Raw genomic sequence first — 25455 nt, 5'->3', positions numbered from 1 at the left:
AACAAAAATACAAATTCAATACGGAGCAGATGATAAAATTTTTAAAAAATCAGATGGACGGCCATCAGCTTTCTGCACAAAGCAGACGCACGATGCCCATCTGTGGAATGCACACTGAAGGATCACAGAGTCATCACCGTGATGTTTCCGAGCTGGCTTTGTAAAGACGAGGGGCAAGGCTGCGGCAGAAGCCTCCGGTGAGGCATCACTGGTCCCTCAGTCGCTGGAGCAGAACCTTTACTTGGGAAGGAAGGGGCAGGAGCTCAGCTTGAGGAGCAGTCTTCCGCTGCCGGCCTAGAAGCGCCCTGAAGGCAGGCACTTTTGCCGGTTTTGTTCGCCCTGTACACCAGGCACCTGGGGTAACGGAAGCTCAATACGTGTCTTAGTCTCTCTGGGCTGTTGTAACGGATACCACAGACGAGGTGGCTCATAGGCAATGGAGGTGGATGTCTCCCGTCTGGAGGCTGGCAGTCTAAGATCAGGGCCCAGCAGGGTCGCCCCGGCGAGAGCCCTCTTCTGGGTCACAGGCTTCTCCTTAATCCGCACTTCGGGGTCTCTCCTGCAAGGTCACACTACTCCTATCATGAGAGCTGTGCCTTCATGACCTAATCACCCCCAAGGTCCCACTTTCTGATGCCCTCACGTTAGGGGTTAGGATTTCACCATTTGAATTTGAGGGGAGCACAAACATCCAGTTCTTCTATCATGTGTTTGTGGAATGCTTTGCACCTCCTCTGCCCAGCGCGCCCGCCCTCCTCCCTGCGTCTGTGCCGGGGAGGTTTCCTAGGCCCGCACTGCCGCACTGACACCGGACTCCGCCTCCTTTAATGGTAGGTGCTGCTCAGGGCACACAGACCAGCAAATGTCAGAAAAATGAGCAACTATTTCAGGCCAGGAAAAAAGCCAGCCTCAGCAGCGGACAGGAGGCCCTAGCTACAGTGCGGTGTTCTGTTTGCTGTGCAGCACCCCTTACGCTGAAGCTTGGGCACCCTGAGTAAGTGAAACCTTAAACGCTGGGGTCATTTCACTAAACCACTGGTTCAGAAATTCTGCTCCTAACTCTGGTTTTCTTCTCTTTCTTTTAACAGAGAAAAATGGAAAAGCTAAGCTTTCCCAGCAGTTAATATGATTGCTGCGAAAAAAACAGCTGGGAGAAAAGAGCGTTGGCGGCAACATCAGTTAGGCCCTGAGAACCCCGTGGAATGCCGGTGGTGACCCAGCCCTGGGTGGGAAGCTGCTTCTGGAACTCTGTTCTTACGGCAATAAGCCACACCCCCAACACCAGTACCTGCGGGGTTCAGGCATGCATTCTCAGTGATGATTTGCCTTCTGGAGCTGGAGGATGAAAAGAGGGTGGGTAGAAAGTTTCTATGGCTGGGGCAGAGCCCCGTATCCCCTCAGCAGGGACCTCTACAATAGCATCCCTTCCACAAACATGCAATTCACTAGACTTTCCTAGACCTTATCTCTAGTACATGTGTCTACCCTGAAACTTTACAAGGCTTCCCATCGTACTCAGAATAAAAACTCAGAGCCCAACTCCTTTATCTCCTGCCATATCGTTGGCCCTCGCCTCTCCCCTGCAGCCCCCGGGCCCCTGGAAGAGCTTAGACTGTTTCTACCTCAGGGCCTTTGCACTGTGGTTCCCCATCTGGAATATTCTCCAAATTATGTCACAGTTCACTTCTTCACCTCCCTCACAGCTCTACTCAATGTCACCTTATCCCCTGGTTAAACCAGCATTCCCAGGCTCTCTCTACCCTTCTGCTTTGCTTTATTTTTCTTCAAAGCACACACCTCTACTAAACATTATGTTATATATTTGTTTTTTGACTAACTCTGTCTCTCCACACACACCACAAGGGCTTGGTCTTTTATTATCCACCATCCCATCTCTAGTGCCTAGAACGGCTCTTGGATGATCGTACATAAATTATAAATATTTATTGACTGAGTAAATGAACACAGCTTCCCAGAGGACAACACAGTAAATCTAACCAAAAGCCTTTAACAAACGTGTCCGCAGAATTTGTCGACTTAGCTAAAGGAACGCACATATTCACCCTCAATAATACTGTTGTAAAAGTTAGCGTTAAATGGTTATAGTAGCAATAGGCACCCTCTGGAGGCCTTCACGTGTTCCAGGCACTCTGAATGGCATTTGACTTAAATTTGTTTCTCATAACAAATTTATGAGAGAAGGGGACACTGAAGCCCAGCGATGCTTAACGACGTGCCATTAAGAAGCAGGATTCAGGACTGTCTAGGTTAGTGGCCAGGTGAGCTGGGAGCGAGCTGGCACACAGCCTGTGCCTGCAAGGAGGGTCTCCAGGAACCAGTAAATCTCAGACTGGCAGAAAGGTTCCTAGCAGTTTGCCTTTTCTCCAGGGTCTGTGCAGAGAAGATAAAAGTATATTACTTGCTTCCTCTTTTCTCTACTTAGAGAACTTCCGGAGGAGGGTTGGCTGGCTTTCTAGGGAACCCACCAGGCTCTGGCAGTCCCAGTGATGGATTTCCAGCCCTGGCTGCACAATCGAATCACCTGGAGGATTTCAAAAATACAGATGCTCAGGCCCTGACCCCTGACATCTGTTTGCATTGATCTGGGGGAAGGCCCAGGCACCTGTATCTTTCTTAAGTGTGACAATTGCTTCCCATGTGCAGGGGGGTGGAGGGCCACTAGCCTCCCAGAAGAGGTGAGACAGAGCAGACGCTGGGACTGTGGTGACAGGAGTGAAGTACCTCACTTACTAAAGACAGGATCGGAATTACTGTTTTTTTTCCTTGGGTCTCAGGCTTTATTGTGGCTCAGCACTATTAATGAGCCTGTCTTTGTTTAAACATTTTGATGTTTTGTTCATCATGGATTTTTCTGGCATTAATTTTGATTCTTTTTTTAAAAAGAGGCATTAAATATTATTTATGTTGATTATCGAGGTTTGGAGGGGCACCACCTTCAATTCTGTGCCTGAAGTATCTCAGTGCCTCACGCTGGCCCAGCCATGGGAGGGAGGCCCTTCTAGGGCGGTGGGGGTGGCGGTGCAGTGTGGGGAGGGGGCGGAGACCTGCCAGAGAGGGATTAAAGTTTTCCCATCTCAGGGTTAGGAAGACCACGAAGTAGTAATGGGAGCTGGAAGGGCATCTCATTCCACCACTAGAGCCTTTTTGCGGGAGAAGATGCCCCGACCTAGGCTCTAACTCCCAGCTTCGTGTAGATGTTACTTCTGATCCAAACCATTTCCTGAAGCTCCAGGCTCCTCCACTCATCTTCCTGCTCAGCAGCCCCACTTGGGTATCTAAACACATCTCGAACTTGGTCAAAGCTGGCTGCTTCATTCCAACTCCCTCCTTGGCCAAGAGCAAAACAACAGCAATCATCCTAGACTTGCCTGTGATCTCATCAGCTCTGCCTCTACGACATGCCCAGGAGCATCTCCTGTCCTCTTCACTGCCACTCTCCTGTCACCTCCTACCTGGACCCCAGCTGCCACTTCAGCCGGCACCCACCTACCTTCTTCCTGGTTCCTCAACCAGACAAGCTGGCTCCTGCTTCAGGGCTTTGTACTCGCAGCTACCTGTGTCTGGAATGCTCTTGCTTCTGAAAATTCCCATGGTGGCCCCATCATTTAGGTCTTTGTTGAAACGTCACCTCTTTAGAGAGGATTTCCTTGACTATTCCACTGGTCACTCATCTCATCTCTTTGCTTTCCTTATAACACTTATCACAGAATCATTTTAAAGCACTAATATTTTATTTATCTATCGTTTTTCTTTGTCACTAAATTGTAGGCTTTATCGAAATAGGGGCACCGTGTGTGTAGATCATGCAGCTAAGAAAATTCCAAGAACTGTAACGTATGGTGTTGCTGCTTTTCATGGGAACCCTAATGGATCCGAAAGACGGATAATACATACCTGTGAAGTGATCTACGATAAGCACAATTATGACCCTGCACAGACATCCATAACCTAATTCTTAGAACCTGTGACTATGTTAGGTTACGTGGCAAAGGGAAATTAAGGTCGCAGATAGAATTGAAATTATTAACTAGCTGACCTTCAGATGGGGAGATTATCCTGGATTATCTGAGTAGCTCCAATCACAAGAACTCTTAAATGGGAAGAGAAGGGCTGAAGGGTCAGTGAGAAAGACTCCACTGCCACGTTGACTTTGAAGGTGGAAGCGGAAGCCACAAGCCAAAGAATGTGGAAGCTGGAAAAGACAAGGAGACGGATTCTCCCCTAGAGCCTCCAGAAAGGAACACAGCCCTGCTGGCACTTGATCTTAGTCTGGTGAGACCTCCAGAACTGCGAGATAATACATTCATATTGTTTTAAGCCACCAAATTGTGGTAATTTGTCACAACAGACATAGGAAACTAACATATGGTCTTTCAGCAAACGTGTATAGCGGGGTGCTCTTATTCCTCTGTCTGTAAAGAATAAACAGCCGTGAGAAACTAGGACAAGCAGCAGATTTGGTGGATTCACAGCCCTGAAGACCAGGTCTGGGACACACCAGTGTCATAAATGGGGCCTTGGCCAGACGGCCAGGCGAAGAGAGTGGCCATTTACTGCGAGCTTGCTGCTGCAAGGCTTGGCAAGGCTTTTTATACATTGCCGCTCACTGAGCACGCAACAACTGTTCATTCATTCATTTGTTCATTTACAAATACTTTTGGAGCATCAATTATGTACCATGCACTTTGTTAAGCACAATGGCAAAAATGATACCAAAGATCAGGTTAAAGAAATAACTACATTTTAATGCAAAATTTATCAATAATATTAATAGCAACGACTTAAGAACTTATTATGTGTCAGGTCCATACTTTAATAAGACTTTAATTTTTACAAGGTAGATAGCGTTGGTCCATCCTACAGATTCTCAGACCTGCTTAGTGACCTGCCAATGGCCGCAGAGAGGGGAAGCAGCAGAATAGGATGTAGCTTAGGTGTTTCTTCTTCCCTAAAGCTTGTGCTCTTCCTGTTATGTTATACTGACTCTCAAGACAGACAGTGTTTCCATGACTTTAGTGTATCACATGCCCAAGGCTTTAACAACACTGCCTGTAATTTTCACTATAAGTAGAAGGAACTGCTATTGCTATTTTATGGATGAGAAAACAGGCTCAGAGAAATTAGGTTACTTTCCCCAAATCACACAAGTAACAAATGTCAGATCCAGAGTTATCGGTCCCCTCATCCTGTCTTTGGTCCGCACGGCAGGCTGCCTGGTGCAGATCCCTCTACCCTAACTCTACATTTTTTAAATAGATTATTATTATTATTTATTATTATTATATCTCTTCTCTCTAACATATTGTCAGAAAGCACATTACCTTTACTTTCTTTTTCTCACCTCTCACTTCATTTGCCCGGGTTCTGGAGTCAACACTGGGCTGGTGAAGAAAAAACTGTTTCAACTGGGAAAATAAGAAGGGCAGCCAAGGCCTTTGAAAGAACACTGTGGAAATAGCTACGCCTTGCCTGGAGGGGCCACAGCAGATGCTTTTTGTGGGGGCCCTGGCAGGCCGAGGCCCTGGGGTTTCTATGGAGACGCCTCTGCTGCTTTCTCTGTATGGCTCACCTGCAGTGAAGCTCAGCTCTCACCAGAACCTCCCTGGAAGTCATGGTGAAGACTGCTGTACCCTGAGGGGACCCCAGGCTCTGCAGAACAGGCCCCTTCCTGAGGGCCCCCTTGCTTGGGAAGGGAGTAAAACAGAGGGCAACTCCCACATTTGGTCAATAGAATTTCCCAGACGTCGCTTTGTACAGAAGTTCTCCTAAAACTAATTTTATTTTCCACAGGAATACTGCCGTTATTAATGCCGTGATTCTGACCAAGTGCTGTCTCAGAGAAGCCCGAGATACGACCAACTTGGGTCAACAAGCTGGAGCCTCCTCACCAGGCACCTCTCTTCTTTGGGATTTGGTCTAGATATATCTGGACACCTGGACAAGGGGGCTGCGCCCTGGTTTGGGGGACATGTGATCCCCAATGTGATGTAAGGGGAGTGGGCAGGGGTGCTTGTGGGAAAGATTTCTGCTCTCAAGTAAATGTCAAGATTGGGAAGGGGAAGAGCAAAGCCATTCCGTGCTCTCAAGGTAACACCGGACTGAAAACCAGATGAACATTGCTGAGCAGAGGGATGTGATGTCTAGGGGGATATTTATAAGCTGCTTGTGTAGCCCTGGATTGTGAACCTTTTGTTCTCTAAGTTAATCGACTGTCTTTATCGCTAAAGCCATCATTGGCTCAGGTTTCGCTTCCTTGAAACCTGACAGGCCAACATCCAGTCGTAAAAGCGAAGCCAGAGCTCTAGTTAGTGACCTCGTGGATATTAGAGACTGAAGGGGCCTCCGGTTTGTCCAGCCTGATGCTCTCGCACAACATGTGAGGAACCCGGGGTCTGGAAGGTGGGATGTCCAGCACGGGGGACCTGGCTGGTTAGCAGGAGACCCAGGAGGAAGACTACGCTTTGAAGCTTTGAAGTGCTGAATGACCCTACTCCATTCTTGCAGCCCAATCCATTAGCTCCTCCAGCCAACCCCTAACACACCTTGCAGGACACAAAAGCCTCTGAGGATGTGCCTGTCTGTACTGATGCCTTCCTCCTGCTCCCTTGTTGCTCTTAGACCAGCACTGGCCCTCCAGTCTGAGAGAGAAGCACTCTAATAAATTAATTCTCTCTATAGAGGTAGGGACTTGCTGAGTTAACACTTATGTTTTTGAAAGATGCAAGTGCAAAGCTCAGGAGACGAGGAATAACTCTCCTGAAGTAGAATTTCGAGACATTTGTTTAGAATCCCTACCTAATGCCCTTAAAACCACACCGCATAAGGCCCTGCTTACACTCGACCCGTCAAAGGGCGGCTTCTTGAACTAATTCACTTTCTTCCTGGACTTAGAGAAGACAGGGCTTTATGAACACAAACCTGGTGGCTGTTGCAGCACTTTTGAAAGACCAAGCAACCATTCCCTTCTTCCCACTTTGGTTATTCCAAACAGAAACAATGCTGCGATGTACCGGGCACGAGGCTAGCATTCTCATAAACCATCCCATTTATTCCCACAATAAAGCCTTGGAATATAAAGGGTTCATCTTTAACAACTGAGGGAACAAGGCCCAGACAGGAGAACCAACTTTCCAAAAGCCACATGCACCGACTAAGATGACGCAGATTGAGGAGTCCTAGGCTCTCAGGGGCCAGAGCTCACGTGCTGGTTCCCTGCCACAACTTCCTGTTCCACAACATCTGACAGTGTCTGACTTCTCTCAATTGGGTCCAGTCAATGATTGCTTACAGAGGGCAGTGTGACCTAACGGAAAAAGGGAACAAAAATGACAGACCTAGTGCTACTGATGGTCTTCTATTTGTATGAGGTACAAAATAATAGTTCCACATATGACTGGAAGCTTTAAAAACTTTGGGAAGGACGAGAGCTAATGCATGAAAGGATAACGTACCTCATTTTCAACTTAAAATAGAATGCTTCTTGGATGGTGTATTCATTTCCTAGGGCAGCCCTAAGAACTTTCCACAAACTGGATGCCTTAAAACAACAGAAATTCAATCCCTCGCAGTTCTGGAGGCTAGAAATCTGAAGTCAAGGTATTAGTGGGACTAGTTCTTTCCGGAAGCCCTGAAGGAAAATCTATTCCATGCTTCTCTCCCCACCTCTGGTGCTTGCCAGCAATCCTTGGCATTCCTTGGCTTATAGACACATCACAATCTCTGCCCCCACCATCACATGACATTCTCCCTTTGTGCCTGTGTGTCTCTGCATCCCAATTTCTGTCCTCTTATAAGGACATCAGACATTGGAATAGCCCCGCCCTAATCCAGTATGACCTAATCTTAATTCAATCATATTCTTAAAGATCTTATTTCTAAATAAGGTCGCATTCACAGGCACAGGGGTTAAGACTTCAACATGTTTTTTTGGAGGACACGATTCAACCCATAATTGATGATATTGTGGTTATGTATTTAGAGTCTATCTTTTTAGAAAATGCTGGAATATTTACAGATGAAATAACACGATTGGATATATGAGATTTGCTTCAAAATAATTTGAAGTGGAGCAATTGGGTGGGGGTTTAGATGTAACAAGACTGGCCATGAGTTGATAATTGTTGAAGCTGGATGATGGATACATATATGACGGGGTTTGTTATACGTGTTCTGGTTATCTATTGCTGTGTAACATATCACTCCAAGACTTAGAGGCTTAATATAAGTCATTTTATTGTTATCTTTCAAGGTGCTATGTGTTGACTGAGTTCAGCTAACATGGTTCTTGTTTTATGTCTCTCATTCAATTACAGTTGTCAGTTGGGGGCTGGGTTGGAATCAGCTTAAGTTCACCCACGTACATGCTTGGTACTTGGGCTGGGAAGACTCGAACAGCTGGGGCTTCTTAGGTGTGCTCTCTCTCTCTCTCTCTCTCTCTCTCTCTCCTTCCATCCTTCCCTCTCTCTCATCCTCCAGTATAACAGTGAACGGTAGTAGATATACCACCAAAATATGCTGCTATGGCATAAGGATTATTTTGAACTGAAAGTGACTGAGAAAAAGCAGATACAAGAAAAGCTCTCTGCCTTCCTCCTCTTATTTGCCTAGAATCAGGACTTAAATCCGTACAGATGTTTCCCCTCCCCTCTCTGCAAGGAAGGACAGAAGTTCATCACCAGAAACAACTCTAGACCTCTAGCAGTCCAAAGATGGCGCCAGTGGAATCTGAAAAAACTTTGCTAAACTAACCTTCAGCTATCATTTGTTTCTCACATATTTTCTCCCTCACAATTTGTCATCTCTAGAAGCCAAAGTCCCTTTTCCTGGTCTTGCCACTTTTCTATAAAATGATTGTTCTTTGCTAAGATGCCATATAAGCCCAAGCTCTAACCACTTCTTTGAGTTACTCATCACTGAATTCTCCCGTTTCTATATGTGCTGCACATGTTAATAAGCTTCTGTTTGTTTTTCTCTTGCGAATCTGTCTTTTGTCAGTCTAATTTACAGGGCCCCAACCAATGAACCTAAGATGAGTAGGAGGAAAACAAAAATTCCTCTTTTCCTCCAACAGCTCTTATGATTTCTTTTATGGTAGCCTGGGGCTCCCAAGTCCTATGTCCCAAGAGAGAGTGCCAGGCAAACTTTGCACTGCCTTCCTTAATCTAGTCTCAGAGTCACACAACGTTATTTCCATCACGTTCTTTAGTTGAGACAATCACAAAGGCCCACCCAGGTACAAGGGAGAGGGACATAGGCTTCACCTCTCATGAAGGTTGGGTCAAATGACTTGTAGATACATTTTTCCCCCCCTGGCTTTATTGAAATAGACAATTAGTTGCTCGTATTTACACTACAATTCAATGTGGCATACAATAATATATTAGTTTCAGTTGTACAGCATAGTGATTAGAGATCTATATAACTCACAGAGTGATCACCCCACTAAATCTAGTACCCTATTCTCCTTACATATTTATTATGACATTGTTAATTATTTTCCTTATGCTACACTTTAAATTTCCAAGTCTATTTTGTAACTATCCATTTGTACTTCTTAATCCCTTTACCCTTTTTCGCACTCCCTCCAACCCCGCTCCCATCTAGTAGCCCTCGAAATATTCTCTGTATCTATGCGTTTGTTTCCATTGTTGCTGTTGCTGTTTTTGTTCTTCACATTCCGCATGTACGTGAAATCCTGTGGTATCTGTCTCTCTCCGACTTCATTCAGCGCAATACCCTCTAGGTCCATCAAGGCGATGTCTTTTTTCATCCCTTTCCTTTTAGTCTGTGTGTCTTTGAATCTGAAATGAGTCTCTTGCAGGTAGCGTATGTCAAGGTCTCATTTTCTTATCCATTCAGCCACTCAATATTTTGGTTGGAGCCCTTAATTCTTTCCCCATTGGAGGTACTTGTTGATAGATATGTAGTAATTACCATTCTTTATTCATGTTTTTGATATATGTTTTTTCTTCTTAAAGAAGTCTCTCCGACATTTCCTGTAATACTGGCTTGATGTAGGTCAATTCATTTAGCTTATTTTTGTCTGGGAAGCTCTTTATCTCTCCTGCGACTCTAAATGATAGCTTTTCTTGGTTGTAGATCCAGGGTTTTCATTACTTTGAATATTGTGTGCCAAGCCCTTCTGTCCTGCATAGTTTCTTTTGAGAAATCAGCAGCCAGTCTTATGGGTGCTCCCTTATAGGTAACTAACTGCTTTTTTGCTGCTTTTAAGATTATCTTTGTATTTAACCTTTGGCATGTTAATTATAATGTGTTTTGCTGTGGGCCTCTTTGGGTTCCTCTTTTTGGGGACTCTCTGAGCTTCCTGGGGTTGTATATCTATTTCTTTCACCAGGTTAGGAAAGTTTTCCATCATGATTTCTTCAAATACATTTCAACTTCTTGTTCTTCCTCTTCTCCTTCAGATACTGCTAGGACACAGATGTTTTTTACATTTAATTTTGTTCCATAGGCTGCTTAAATTATTATTATAGTCTTGGTTTCTTTTTTTCTTGCCATTTTGATTGAGTGTCCTTGGCTTTCCCATCTTCTATACTGGTGGTTCAATCCTCTTTTTCATCCACTCTGTTGATTCCCTCTAATATACTCTTCATCTCAGATAATATTTTCTTCATTTCTAACTGGTTCCCTTTTATAATTTCCATTTCCATTTTTATATTTTTTATCTCTTTGTTAAAGTTCTCACTGAATTCATCTACACTTCCCCTAAGTTCCTTCAGCATCGTTATAACCAATGTTTTGAACTCTGCATCTGTTAGATTGCTTGACTCCATTATTCCTGGATCTCTTTTCTGTTCTCTCGTATGGTTTCTGCTTCTTTGTCTTCCCATTTCGGCTGCCTTTCCATGTCTGTTTCTATATAGTAAGCAAAGCTCCTAAGACTCCCAGTCTTATTAGTGTGGCTTTGTGTAGTAGGTGTCCGGTGGCATAGTCCTGAGAGGGGTTCAGCTGCAGGCCAAATTAAGTCCAAGCCTCTGCCCTTCTGGAACCACCTGTTAAGATTCAGCAAGCAATCCACAGATGCCGTACTTGTAGTTGCCTCAAGAAGCCACACCAGAAACCCAGGTCAGTTGCCACCAATGTGACTCTTGGAGCTGCTCAGCAGGGGGCACAGGACTCCCTGAGGACACAACTGGATGTAGCTTGAGGAGGGCCACAAACTGGGGGAGGTGGAGTTTCAGGGAATCTTCTGGGCAGAATGACCTCTGTTATCCAATTTGATGATACCTCAGCTGTTGCAGAGCTGAGTCCACACACTGGGAGCAGGGAGGGCTCAAGAGAGGAACAATGAATATCACCGGCACTTCAGCCCAGGAGCGGAGTGAGCCTTGCCTCCAGTCCTCACTCCAACAACTCGGTTTCCCCCTGTAAGTCCTTGGTGCCCAGAGCAGCCCATGCAGTGCTGGTGCTCCAAGCGAGTGAGTCCGTCACCGTGAAACTCCGCTCCCAGACACAGGCCCTTTAAGAGGTGTCTGCAGCTGCTGCAGCCTCTGTCCCACTCAGCCCCTTGGGACCGGGCAGCCTCGCGTCTTTGCCCTCTCCTGCATCCTACCATTGCAGGTTGATTTCTTATTTCTCTCCTTAGTTGTAGGGCTTCTGTTCCTCTAGACTCCTCCAGGTGACTCGCTTGCTGTTTGCTCCATGTTTCCATCACAACTTTGATGTGGTCGCAAGAGAGGATGAACAAAGCCTCTATCATCTACACCATTTTGCCCAGGCTCCCATGCACATTTTTCAACAACCACAATACTATTCTCTCTGCCTTTGTGTATGTTTAAATGTTTCTATCACAATACACACACACACACACACAGATTTATAAAATGCTATTTCAGAAGTCCCTTTACTTCCTTAAATTAATTTGAAATTAAAACAATGTAAAAGTTTTACATGTAATTTGGAGGTCGAAAAAGAAAAAAAATAAACTGGAAAAGAATCTCTGTTGTCATATATCTTTCAGAAAATAAACACCAATATTAAAAATCTGGGGAAACCCAAATACTGTTTGACAATACTGTATAGACTATAATTTTAGTTCTCTTTCATACCATCTCTTTGGTCTGGGGTCTGTAAATGTTTGCCAACATATTTATATTTATATAAATTGCCATAGAAAACAGAATAATTTTTTTGCTCTTTTTTTAGACTGGCAGGGGGAGAGGGAGGCAGCTTGGGAAAGCAGGAAGCATGGTGTGCAGCGAGGCAGAGGGAGACTGCCATGAAGGGGCTGTGCCACCCAGGGAACCTCTTGGTGCCTCTCTGGGCGGGGGGCAGTGGAAAGAGCATGGGCGATGGTTATTGGTGAGCCCACCAGATATTCCCCTGCTGGTCTCCAGCCACACCATAGGGTTGTCTCCTCTGCTCCATTGAGGTTGGGTGTGACAAGCGACTTGTGTTGGCCAGAGAACTATGAAGTGTGCACCTCAAGGCCGATTTTAAGGGCAGTGTGAGTCACTGTACTCCTCCCCTCTTCCCCTTAGCAGTGGAGCCTCCCTCAGTCTGGGCACTCATCCCTGCATGGTGGTGAAAAAGAGAAGAGCCCCGGCCGATCCATGGTGAACATGGAGCATGAACAATAAGTATCCTTTGCCGCTCTATTGGGCTGTTACCAAAGCATAAACCTTGCCCTCCCGACTGATAACACAGGCATGGACTTAGATTTGGGTCAAATCTCTACCACCAACTTTGGGGCTGAGCAAGTCACATATATCACATACGTCAGTGCTTCCAATAAGCTACAGAAAATATTCGTGAGGCTGAAATGAAGGCTAGATGGGAATCTGCCAGTGCAATGTCAGGCACATAGCAGGTGCTCAGTAAAAGCTCATTCTCTGATCTGCTGGTTCCCTTAACGCCTTGGTTTCCTCATCACTAAGATGAAGTCATGCCGTGGGAGCCCATGGTCTCCAAGGGCCCTTCCTGCTCTCATTCTATGAAGGACATAAAGACTCACAGTCACATAGTCGACTCTGACACGAGCTCCTGCATTCATCTTGACAGTGACGAATTGTTTGCGGGAAGACACGGAGTGCCCGACTGTGCCTTCTTCCTTCTTGAAAGAGAGGCAAGATTATTTCTCTGCCTGGGAATCATTTATTATATTCATAAAACACTTGGCAGTCTCTTGCAAATAAATAAGTGCTCAGAGTCGCTGGATGTCCCCCTGAGGCTTCATGGATGTGCATCCAGGTGAGTGGCAGACCTTGAGTAAAGCCACATACGTTTGTTCTTTCGGCTTTTGATTAGCCATTCCGAACACTGGCTGCTCCTTTTCCACTTGCTTATGTGATTAGATCTGCTTGGATGACTGCATTTCAAGGCTTCTTTCCCGGTAAAACTGTTTTGCTCTTTAATAAGCCTAAGGGTACGGCGGGGGTGCCGTAGGAAGCCAGGTCAAACTTGACCTTCCTTTCTCTTTGTAGCATCTTCTTCTCCATCAAGTGCTCTTCTGAGCAGCACAAATATGTTTAGACTCCCCCCCACAGCCAACTTTCCTTCCCTACCCCATTTCTTTCAACTCTTCTGCGCTGGGCTCTGCTTTTGGAGCTGAGATTCAGCATGGGGTCTGCCCTCATAAAGTCTAATGGGAAGCAGAATTTTAATGGAAAAATCCACTCACTAATAGAAAATGACAAGGCTTGTAAGAGCTGTGAAAGCAATATCTGCGGTGCAGAGATCACAGCTGCGTGGGGACAGTGGGGACAGGAGAGGCCTCACCCTCCACACATGCGTGTTCTCCAAGTGTGTGCTTACACTGCCCAGCTTCTCCTCTGGGATCTTACACACTCCTGCCTTGTTGCAAGAATCCCCAAATCTTCACCTCTAATCCCTTATCAGGGCTTTGGGCTTCTATTTCCAGATGCCAGCTACACAACTTACTATTATCCCTTGCAATAATAAAATCAAACATATATCAAGCATTTACTGCGTGCGTGTTTTACATGTATTTATGCAATCCCTCTTATTAGCACTATTTTATTTTTGAGGACACCGAAGTGGTATATACCTGATCAAGGTCACACTGCCTAGAAGTGGTGGAACCTGGATTTGAACTCTGAGCCCTGATACCGAACCTGGACCCTTCACCACCCTCTATCCCATTGCCACCTGGATGACTCTTGGCACCTCACATTAAAATGTCTAAAACCAAGTTCTTCTTACTTCCCAGCCTCTTATCCATTTACCCTCTCAGAGATATGTCTCTCTTATGACTGCTTTTTCTTTAAGTGGCATCTTATCTTGTCACTTGGCACTTAGACTTGTCACCTTGAGTCATCTTTTACTCCTCCTTCTGCCTCTTCCATCCTATCTAACCAGTAGCTAAGTTCTGTGACTATTTCCCCTGCAAAATCTTCTAGATCATTATAATAGCTCCTAAGTAATCCAGTTTCAGCCTCACTCTTTCCAATTGACCCTGTAAATGACACACAATGTTCACCCTCCTAAATCATGGGTCTGTTGGGTTCTTCCCTATGGCTTCCTAACAGGTACCACGAATCCTAAGGCCAACGTTCCCCCTGAGACCTCTCTTCTGGGTTGCAAGTCTCTCCCCTGAAATTCACCCACGGACACCGAAACTCAATATGCCTCAAAGCAAACCGCAACTTTTGCAGCAGAGTCTGCCCTCACCCCACCTATGCTCCCTTTCTTCCTCTTGCAGCTGAGCCCCAGAGTTTTAGCTGGGCACAAGACATTTCCCATTCTCCCTGCAGCAAGGTATGGCCATGTGACTAAAATCTAGCAAAAAAGATGTGAGCAAAAGGGATGCTAGGAACTTGTGGGTCATGACCTTAAAGGGAAGAGGTGCACTCTCCTTCCATTGCACCGGGGCCAGTAGACTTGGTGGTCAGCCATCTGGGACTGTGCAGATCTCTGAACAAGGCGGAGGAGCCTGTGTGCCAACCATGGAGCTGCCATGTTAGTTCTGAACCCCTTACACTAAGTTTTACATGATGCGGGAGGCTTCGTAAGGAAGAAATGGGTACATCTGGGTGTTTTTATGCTAGTTTTGATCAAGAGTGGAAGGTTGTGAAAAGATATGACAGGAAGAGTATGAGCTAAAGATAATAAACTGGGGAAACTTAGCAAGCCTTTCATTCAGATTCCTCTGTCCCTTTATCTCTCCAGTTAAGAATACTCCTTTCTCCGGTATAGGGAGAGCACCTCTCACATGAAGGTTTTGACCTGCTTCAGGAGAAGGTCAGATGTTGTTCTTGTACATGACATTCTTCAATTTTTTTTCCTCTTGAAATAGTCAGTATGTTAAAGTGCTACCTTTGGAGGTAGCATGTCCTGAACCCCAGTAGTGTGTACGTATTTTGTTTTGATCTTTGTTTAAATCACCAAATCTGTATCCTAATAATACATCGCCCTTTCCCCTCTCCACATCTAGATCCCTCCCTCTGTTTAATGACCCCGTATCCCAAGCTGCTTAAACCAGAGACCTGGGTACCACCGGCTGACTCCCTCACCCTCTACCTCTAATGCCACTTCTAAATATTTCTCAGACACGTCCCTCCTTTCTACCTTTACTGCCTCAGCCTTAGCACAGCCTCCTTTCCAGCCAGATTGTTGCCATCCCCCTGGTGCTCAGGTCCTTTTCACCCTCCCCAAACTCCCAGATTATTCCAGCCAGTACCCTAGTCCCCTCAATGACCAAAACCAGAATGCGGGACAAATTACCTGTTATCTTCAACAAGTGCCAGGGGGCAAGTGGAGAGAGGAGCAACTGTTACCTATTTAACAAGACTTAAGAACTTACCGACAAAATGCAACTGTTGATCTGGTTTGTATCTAACACACCACTGTTAAAAAACATCTCGGAGCCAACTGGGGAAAATTGAAAACTAGCTGAATGTTAGATGACGTTTGGAGTTATTGTTAACTTTTAAATGGTAATAATACTATTGAAGTGTGTTTAAGAAGATTCTTTTTCTCTTAGAGATATATGCTTAAGTATCAACTAAAATGACAGGATGTCTGGGGTTTTGTTTAAAATAACCCAAAGGGTGAAGCAGGGAGCAGTGGAAAAATATAGATGAGACAAGACTGGCTCTATGTTGATAACTCTCAAACTTGGATAATGAGTATGAGGAGATTTGTTATACTATTTTATTTTTGCATATGTTTTAACATTTCCATAGGAAATGTTTTTTAAAAAACTAAAAGAAAAAAAGTGTGCAATAAATCCTGGATGAACCCTACTACCTTCACAGTCAAATACTGGGGGCGCCCTTCAAGTGAGGCCCTGCAGGCTACAATGCCTCAGCCCTGGCTTCTCCCATCTAAACTCCTGTCACTCCCCAAACTCATCTGGGCCTCCAGCCTTGCCAAGGTCATTGCTGCCCCAGGCCATGCCCTGTCACAGCCCCAAACTTTGCAAACATTCTCATACCTGCTCGAAATATTCTTTCCTTGCCTGCTATCTCTCAGCTCCCTCAATAACTCTGTTGGGCTCTGTGCGTGTTTTTAAACACAACAGTATAAACGGAGCCACTTTAAAATGGAGCCGGAACTGCCAGGACAAAGAAACTGTCTTGTACATATGCCTCAAACTTTTAGAATGTTGAAACAGGGCAAAATAACCTTTGGACTGGGCCTAGGGCAATATTGTGTCCCAAAGACTGTTTGCAAAGATAACGAGGAAGCAGTTATTATGACTACTAGACCGATGACCAGCGGACTGCTGGCTACTGGACTAAAAATTAAGAACCTTGTTTAGAATTAACATCACTCTGCTATTTTATCTGCACCAATAGAAAAGAAATGTCTTCCTTCTGTTGATGTAATTGTTCCCTTTCCCTTTCTCATAAATACCGTTTGTCTCTATCTCTTAATCAGGCTTCTGCCTGAATCAGTGCTTCCCGAATAGCTATTCTTATTGATCTCAATAAACACTTGTTGCCTCTCACTTCAAAAGGCCTTTTATTTTTTAGGCTAGCACTTTCTATGACCACCCCCACCCCATCGCACGCACAAGTGTCTAGGGCTCTATCCTTGCCTCCCGGAGTACTCCAACACATCTCAATCACAACTCAGAACTGAGTCCATTCGCCACCTTCTGTCTTTCCCTCTAGAGCCTGAGCTCCCTGGAGATGGTAATTCTGATCTATGAATACTGTTCCCACATGGCTAGCACTGCCTTGGTTCACAGCAAGTATCAATAAATGATCAGAATGAGTTCAGGAGAAAAAGGCTAAGCTGAGAAAGCAGTCACTTCAACATGGATAAGGTGCAAGCAAGAGTACAGGATCATTCGTTCTGAAGAAACACATAGGACAACAGGATGAAGGAGGGCTTCCCGGTGCCACGTAGACCACCTCTGGTAATCACAAAGTCGGGGGACGAGTTTCAACCTGGTGTTAGAAATAAGACAACAGGTCCAAAATGGAGTCACTTATGCTAAGGCCCACATCACTAAACCGGGATTAGTTTCTGCCTCTCCCCAAAATCACATCTTAAACTAGTCAATCAAGAATCATCTGAGCAGTACCTGCGAGGTCTTCTGCCTAATGGGTCCCTGCCATCCCCTAAAGGAACGTGACCTTGCCACAACTAATCCATTTTGTGCTTGTCCTGCTCCCTTCTGCTCATAAAAGTCTTCTATTCTGTACAGCTCCTCCGACCTCCTTCCCATCTGCTAGCCAGAATGCTGCCTGGTTCATGAATCCTGAATAAAGTCAGTATGATCTTTATTATTTATTCAGTTGAATTCTATATTTTAAATACTGGAGACAACATATTTTTTTTTTTTGAAAAGACACTAATTTTGGCTGCCAAGTGTCTTTAAAAATGAGGAGAACAGCCCATGAAAATGTCTCTGCTGAGAATTTGTTTTTCCAAAATGAAGCCCGGGCAGCTCAGGGCCTGGCGGTGACAGGTGGGTGGGCCGTCTGCCCTCTTAACATGAGCTGTCTGCACGGCGTCAGCGCCTCTATTCTGTTCTGTCAGCAGAAGAAAACTTCCAAGCAGCAAGGATAGGAGCCTTCTGCCCTCTGGAAGTCTGAACTATAAATATCTGTGGAGACAGATTTCTCTACAGGGAACAAAAAGAGAGAAATTTGTGATAAAAAATAAGAAAGTGCTTCATATCTCTTCAGTGAACAGGATTCCGATTCTCCTCACTCACCTTTGGGCTCCACAGCGCAATCTGTTTACAATTTCTTATAAATCCGTTAACTCTGCAAAGTTCTTCCCAAATATGGTGCCATTTCCCTTTGCTCTTTCGTGGGGGTGGAAACCACTCCGTTCACTTCCGGCCTCAATAAAATGAAAGAAAGAAAAAAAAAAAAAAACAAGCTACCAAACATTCCAGGTCTTGCCTCAGTTGCTTGTCTGATTTGGGACTTGAGAAAGAGGAAATTATATTGAAGTAGAGGAGGCGAAAAAAAATGTTATTTATTAGATGTGGGTCAGTGGTCAGTTGTGGCTGTTGCAGGCTCTCTTGGTGGCAAGCTGAGCACTGAGATGCAGCCCTGAATGAAATGCAGAGCCCATCTTTGGTGCTTACAGTAATGTGGAGAACTCAGACTTTGACCAATGTGGGCACGACAATTCACCCAAGCCAACTCAGATGTCTGGGGTCAATTCAGAAATAAGGCATGAAAGAAAAAGCTACTTGCAAATCAGGCTGAGCTTCTAGGGCCAAGCCCAGCATTGAATCCTTCATTACCATTGGCTCCTCTCTCAAGGCTCACACAAATGTTTGACAAAGGAATAAGTGGATAAAAGAGATGATGTCTTCTAAAAAACTCATTTTTCTGTCCACGGAGCTTTGGTCATCTGGTCTGCCCCTAGTCTGTTATTAAATTAGTAATCACCTAACAATAACTCCACCTGTAAATACTATATCCATGAAAAGTTCCACCTACAGGGAGAGGGAGGAGGAGGTAAGAAGTTATTTGTTGAATATACGCTACATGCATTAGAAGTGCTATTTCATTTACTCTTACAGCAGCTCTGTAAGGCATTTTGTCATTATACCCCTCCTCTTTTACAGATGAGCAGGTAGAGGTTAAGACTGGTTACATAACTTGTGCCAGATCATACAGAGAGAAGGGGAGGGGCAGATTCAGGCCCTGCTCTTTCTAGAATGCCATGACTTTTCAAACTTGCTCCAACAGGGCGAGAAAGACTTATTAACTTTACTGGATGCTCCATAGCTAAAATCGAATAAATATTGATAATCGCAGTCTTTTCTCAATTTGCATGAAGAGTGAATGGACAGAATTTTCCTAATCTCATGTTTTTCTCCTATTACTCTTCCTTAGCTTTCGTGCCTGAGCCCTTTATTTGATAGTGACACCGGCTGTCCTAAAAGGAATGAAAAACAGGAAAAGATCATCATCAACAACTATTCATGCTTCAGTCAGTAGATTTTCTTTTATTATGGAAGTAATGCTTCCAATTTTGATTTTATATTGAATTTGTGTTCCAAGAGCTTTGGGGCTCATGGGAGAGTTACATGCACAAAGTTCATTAAACAAGTGTTTGGACTGGATGTCCTGAAGATGGCTGTCCATCCGAGGGGGAACCGCAAGATGAAACTCGGCTCCAAATTAGCAAGAACACGCCAGGGCAATGAAATGAATTTCCTGTCCAGAAGTAGGTGGTCACCTTCTCTCCTCACCTTCAGCAAGCCACTTGTCTATACCGGTTTCTATTAGGAACAGAAGGTCTTTGGTCACTCGATAAATCACTGATTTTCCACAGAAGACATGTCCCTTTCATTAAAGAAGGAGGAAAATCAGGCCGCTGCCTTAGAGATATAGAACAGTATTGTTATGCTGCAAACAATTATATAAAAGCCAGGTCTCACTGAGAAGCATCCTCCCAGGATGAGAGGAAAAGAAAAAAATAAAGAGCTTTTGAAAACTGTCAGGTCTGAGGCTTTGCAGCCCTGTGGAGAGGCCATCTTTTCTCTTTCCTAGAGCCATTCATTCAGTGACCCCTTTATTTACTTATCCCACATTTTTTCAGTCCCCACTCTGTGCCGTGAAGTACATTGCAAAGCTCTAGGATGACAGAAACTTCCTGCCATTAGACAGTTCACAGCCTGGTAGGGAGAATTATTACAACACTGTGTTCCATAGGCTCTCCTAGTGGATCAAGGGTGCTAGGAGGGGGCCACAGAGGAGTGAGGTTCTTGTGGAGAAAAGTTGTTGTACCTCCACATTGTAATGATGCCCCAAAGATATGGCATGAGAAACAAAAGAAAAAACAGATAGGTTGGTCTTCATCAAAATCAAAACCTTTTATGCGCCAAAGGACACTATCGACAGAGCGAAAAGACCAATGGGAAATATTTGCAAAGCAGGTATTTAACAGGAAATTAATATCCAGAATGTACGAAGAACTCCTACAGCTCAACCACAACAAACGACTGATTCAAAAATGGGCAAAGGACTAGAATAGACATTTCTTGAAAAAAGATATACAAACGGCCAACTAAGCATATGAAAAGATGCTCAGCATCACTAATGATTAGGAAAGATTAGGAAAATGCCTAATCAGGATGGCTACTATAAGAAAAAATAGCAAGTTTGGGGAAGGATACGGAGAAAGTGGAGTGCTTATGCCTTGCTGGGGAGATGCACAATGGTGGAGCCACAGTGGAAAGCAGCATGGAGGCTCCTCAAAAAGTTAAAAATAAGATTACGATACAATCCAGCAATTCCATTTGTGGGCATACACCCAAAACAACTGAAAGCAGAAACTCAAACAGATATATGTGTGTGCACACACACACACACACACACACACACACACACACAGAGACCCATGTTCATAGCAGCATCATTCACAATAACCAAAACGTAGAAGCAACCCAAGTGCCCCTCAACAGGTGAATGGATAAACAAATTGTAGCCTGTACATTAATGGAGTATTATTCAGCCTTGAAAAAGAAGGAAATTCTGACACATGCTACAACATGAATAAATTTGAGGATATTATAAGTGAAATAAGCTAGTCACAAAAAGACATATACGATTCCACTTACATTATGTCCTTAGAACAGTCAAATTCATCGAAACAGAAAGTAGAATGGTGGTTACCAAAGGCTGGGGGATGGGGAGTTAGTGTTTAGTGGGTTCAGGGTTTCAGGCTGAGAAGATGAAAAAGTTATGGAGCTGGACGCCGGTGACAGTGTACGGCAATGTGAATATATTTAAGGCGACTGAACGGTAGGCCTAAAAATGGTCAGACTGGTAAATTTTATGTTGTTTTACCACAATTTAAAAAAGAAAAAAAGAATCTCCAAGTCAGAGATAGTGTCCCTCTGAATTATTTTACCCTTTCCCACAAAGAAGAGCACGGTATCCTTTTCTCATTCAAATAAACAAAGGCACACACATTCTGTGTGAGAAGGGGTATCCGTTTATTTTTATCCATTCAAGAACCCTTTCAATATTTACGGACCATCTCCTATGGGCTGGGTGCTTTCTAGGCACTGGGGTTAGAGCAGAGAACAAAAATGAGCAGAGAACAAAAACGGGCAGAAATCCTTGCATTTCTGTGGATCTGTCTGAAATCTAAGATTGTGCCAGTGAGGGGCCCAGCAGGAAAGAGATGGCACACTCAAATTCGGGTCATTTGAAGGGGGTCAATGAAAGGACTCTACAAAGATATGGACAGATGCAGGTGGACCACATGGGAGTAGTTCTGAAGCCCAAGCAATAACGGCCATGTTACCACTGACAGGCTGAAGGGCCGAGGGCTGGGAGCAAATACTGGGACTCAAGAAAAGAAAATGGCAAGAAAGATTGTCGTGAGAGAAACAGTGCATTTGGTGGAGGGTCGCAGGCACCCAAGGCTACCCCACAGTCAGCGAGTAAATAGCTAACCTCACTCTCCTCCTTACTTTGGTCCCAATAGTTCCTTAATAGCCAAACCCAAGCAGATGACAGAGTGCAAAAGAGCCCTTTGCTGCAGAGTACAAACCACTCCGCAGGGTGGAATATGGGAAGGAAGTACCCAGAGGGGCAGACAAACGATGTTTCACACCGTGAAGAAAACTAGATTGGGGACCATGCTGGGCCTCAGCTCCAGGAAGCTGACTCAAGGCCAGGCAGTCCCCTAGGAAGCAGACAATGCCAGTCCATAGGGAATCTGGGAATTCTCCTATCTTTAAGCCATTCCAGGGAATCAGGCTCAGCTATTTCCACTATGAGATTTGATGAAGAGACCAAGGCAATTTTTGTATAATCTGAGCAGACAGGGTTAGATCCTTTGAAGTATCCTGAACCAAAAAGTTTGGCCTAACCCCAAACCCAAACCACATCAAGACTGGATTATTCAGCAACAGTCACTTCCTATCCCCATCCACCTTGGGTGGGGCACTCTTCTCTGCCCAAGGTATTACTTGACACTTGTTTTGCAAAGGAATCTTAGCAGACTTGAGCAAGTGATGGATTGTAACATGCTCTGAAAATTGTGCCCTGGATAGCTGTGACCCTCACCCTGGGCCCCCAAAAGAACACAGGTAGGGCAGATCCAAACCCAAACCAACCTGATTAAGAATCTTAGCTTTACAATGCTCTGCTAAGGAAACGAGACTGAGAAATTAAGTGGCTTATCTAAGGTAACATATCTAACTAATTAATTGAAGATCTGGCTGTGGAATCCCGTTGTTTCAAAGTGCAATCCAATATTTTGAAAACCCTTGCTTTCTCCCGTGCAATAAAAGCGTTCCAGGAAGCTTCGCCTATGCTAATATCAGTCCTGCTCCATTGACAACCCAGAGCCCGTAGTCCTCCTGCCAGCAACTCTTCCTCTTCTTCCTTCCTCATAAATATCCTATTTTCTCCTTTTTGTCCCACGCTCTCTCTTAGCAGCTTCACTAGGACCTGCAGCTTAATTTAGCCTCATCTCATCACTAACCCCTGGCAACCGTGAAATTGTTCTCCATTTTTATAATTTTGTTGAAAATATTATTCAAATGGAATCATTCAGTGTATGATCTGCTGAGATGGGGTTTTTATGTTTTCGGTGTACAAGTCACTCAGAACAACACCCTGGGAATCAATCCAACTTGTTTCCTGTATCATTAGTTCATTTCTTTTTATTGCTACGTAGTATTCCACGGTGTGAATGCATCACAATATTTAACCATTCACTTATTCCAGTTTTTGACTTACATCTAAAGCAGCTATGAACAATAGTGTGCAGGATTTGCGTGCACATGTTCTCATCACTCTGAGATAAGTGCCGACCAGTGAGGGTGCTGGGATGTAGAATAAGCATATGTTTAGATTTTTGTTTTTCTCTCAGTTTTATAGCTATGTAATTGATGTACAGCACTGTATAAGCTTAAGGTATACAGCATAACTACTTGATTTACATATGTTGTGGAATGACTACCACATTAAATTAATATCCATCGCCTCACGTAGACACAAAACAAAAAACAAAGCCAAACAAAAATGTAAATTTTTTCTCTTATAATGATAACTTTCAAGATTTACTGTCTTAGCAACTCTCAAATCTACCGTACAGCAGTGTTAACTAGTCATCTTTATCTATAATTAGAAGTCTATAGCTTTTGACCATCATCATCCAATTCCCCCACCTCTGATAACTACAAACCTGATCTCTTTTTCTATGAGGTTTTTTGGGGTGTTTTAAGATTCTACTTATAAGTGAGATCACACAGTGTTTGTCTTTTTCTGTCTGACTTATTTCACTTATGTTTAGCTTTTTAAGAAACTGCAAAACTGTTTCCCAGAGTGGCTATAACATCTTACATTCCCATCAGCAATGTATGAGAGATACAGCTGCTCTGCCTCTCTCCATATTTGATATTATCGGTATATTTTATATCATTTTGCTGGGTGTGTGGTGATAGCTCATCCAGGTCTGAATTTGCATTTCCCTAACGGTTGGTGATGCTGAATATTTTTTCATGCGTTTGTGTGCCATAAATATATCCTCTTTAGTGAAATGTCTCTTTACGTTAGTCTGTTTTCCAATTAGATTATTTGTTTTTATACTGCTGACTTTTGAAAGATTTTATTCTAGGTAAGAGTCCTTTGTCAGGTATGAGATTGTAAATATTTTCTTCTAGTCTATAGCTTGTCTTTTCATCTTTTTAATCTCTATCAAGCCTTATCTTTTCTTTTCTTTTTTTTTCTTTTTAGGTTTTATAGGGTTATGTTGAAATTCATGTTCCACTTTGAGTTAATTTCTGATAACTCGTAAGATTTAAGTCAAGGCTATTTTTTTTCTTTTTGCCTGTGGATATCCAATTGTTCTAGCACCATTTGTTGAAAAGATAATTTTTCCATTAAATTATTTTTTAATCTTTTTCAAAAATTAGTGCTATACTAGTGGGGTATAGTATAGCACTATACTCCTTCTGGGTATTCTATTCTGTCCCATTGGTCTATGTGTCCATCTTTCTCCTTCTGGGTATTCTATTCTGTCCCATTGGTCTATGTGTCCATCTTTCCGCCAATACCACTCAAGCTTGAATTGTCACAGATACATAATGTCTTGAAATTGGGTAGATTAACTCCTCCCATTTTATTCTTTTTTTTTTTCAGAGTTGTTTAGTTATTTTAGTTCCTTTGACTGTTCATATAAATTTTAGAATAATATTATCTATATCCACAAAAGAACTTCCTGAGATTTTGATAAAAATTGTATTAAACATGCATATCAGTTTAGAAAATATTAACATCTTTACTAAGTTGAGTATTACAAACCATGAACACAGTATGTTTTTCCATTTATTTAGATTTTCTTTGATTTCTTTCATCAGCGTTTTGCTGTTTTTTGCATATAAATCTTATACATGGTTTTAAATGTTTAAGTATCTCTTTTTATGAGTGATTGTAAATGGTAATGTATTTTTAAGTTTAGCTTCCTAGTGTTCATTGCTGGTATATAGAAATACAAATGATTTTTATTTGTTATTGGTTCTATGAGAGTTTTTGGAGATTCTTTGGGATTTTCTATATAGCCACTGATCTGATCTGTAAATAAGGACAATTTTATTTATTCTTTTTTAATCCGTGTGCCTGCTTTTTCTTTTTTGCTGTATTACATTTGCTAGAACTCTTAGTACTGAGGTAAAGAGGCATGGTGAGAGCAGACATCCTTGTCCCTAATCTTTCAGGAGAAAGCATTCAGTCCTTCACCGTTAAGTACGAGGTCAGCTGTAGGATTTTTGGAGATGTCTTTATCAAGCTGGGGAAGTTCCCCTCTCTTCCTTGTTTCTGAGACTTTTATTGTAAATGGGTATTAGATTTTTGTCAAGTACTTTTTCTGCAGCAATTGATACGATTATATGATTTTTCTTCGTTAGCCTGTTAATATGGTGAATTATATTATTTGGTTTCCATATTTTGACCTAGCCTTTCCTACCTGGAATAAACCCCACTTAGTTATAATATATAATTATTTTCTTATATTGCT

At 43.5% G+C, this 25455-nt stretch overlaps 1 protein-coding gene across 10 annotated transcripts in view; it reads right to left on the bottom strand.

Annotated features, from left to right (window-relative positions):
- The window catches only part of GPR45 (G protein-coupled receptor 45), an 83158-nt gene that overhangs the window by 38716 nt on the left and 18987 nt on the right, over positions 1-25455 (bottom strand). Inside the window, exons 3-4 of one of the 10 annotated variants that reach the window (XR_005648045.1) lie at positions 17534-18300; positions 16924-17396 (exon numbers count right to left, since the gene is read on the bottom strand). The exons of 7 other annotated variants lie outside the window; for them this stretch is intronic. The gene's annotated coding sequence lies outside the window, so the exon portion shown is untranslated. 2 more of the 10 variants (XR_005648044.1, XR_005648043.1) reach the window with 2 other exon arrangements.

Source organism: Pteropus medius, unplaced genomic scaffold, assembly GCF_902729225.1.
Source record: "Pteropus medius unplaced genomic scaffold, Ma_sr-lr_union100, whole genome shotgun sequence".
Lineage (NCBI taxonomy): Eukaryota > Metazoa > Chordata > Mammalia > Chiroptera > Pteropodidae > Pteropus > Pteropus medius.
The sequence above is the reverse complement of the archived record's forward strand: the minus strand, read 5'-3'. Positions and strand labels throughout refer to the sequence as shown.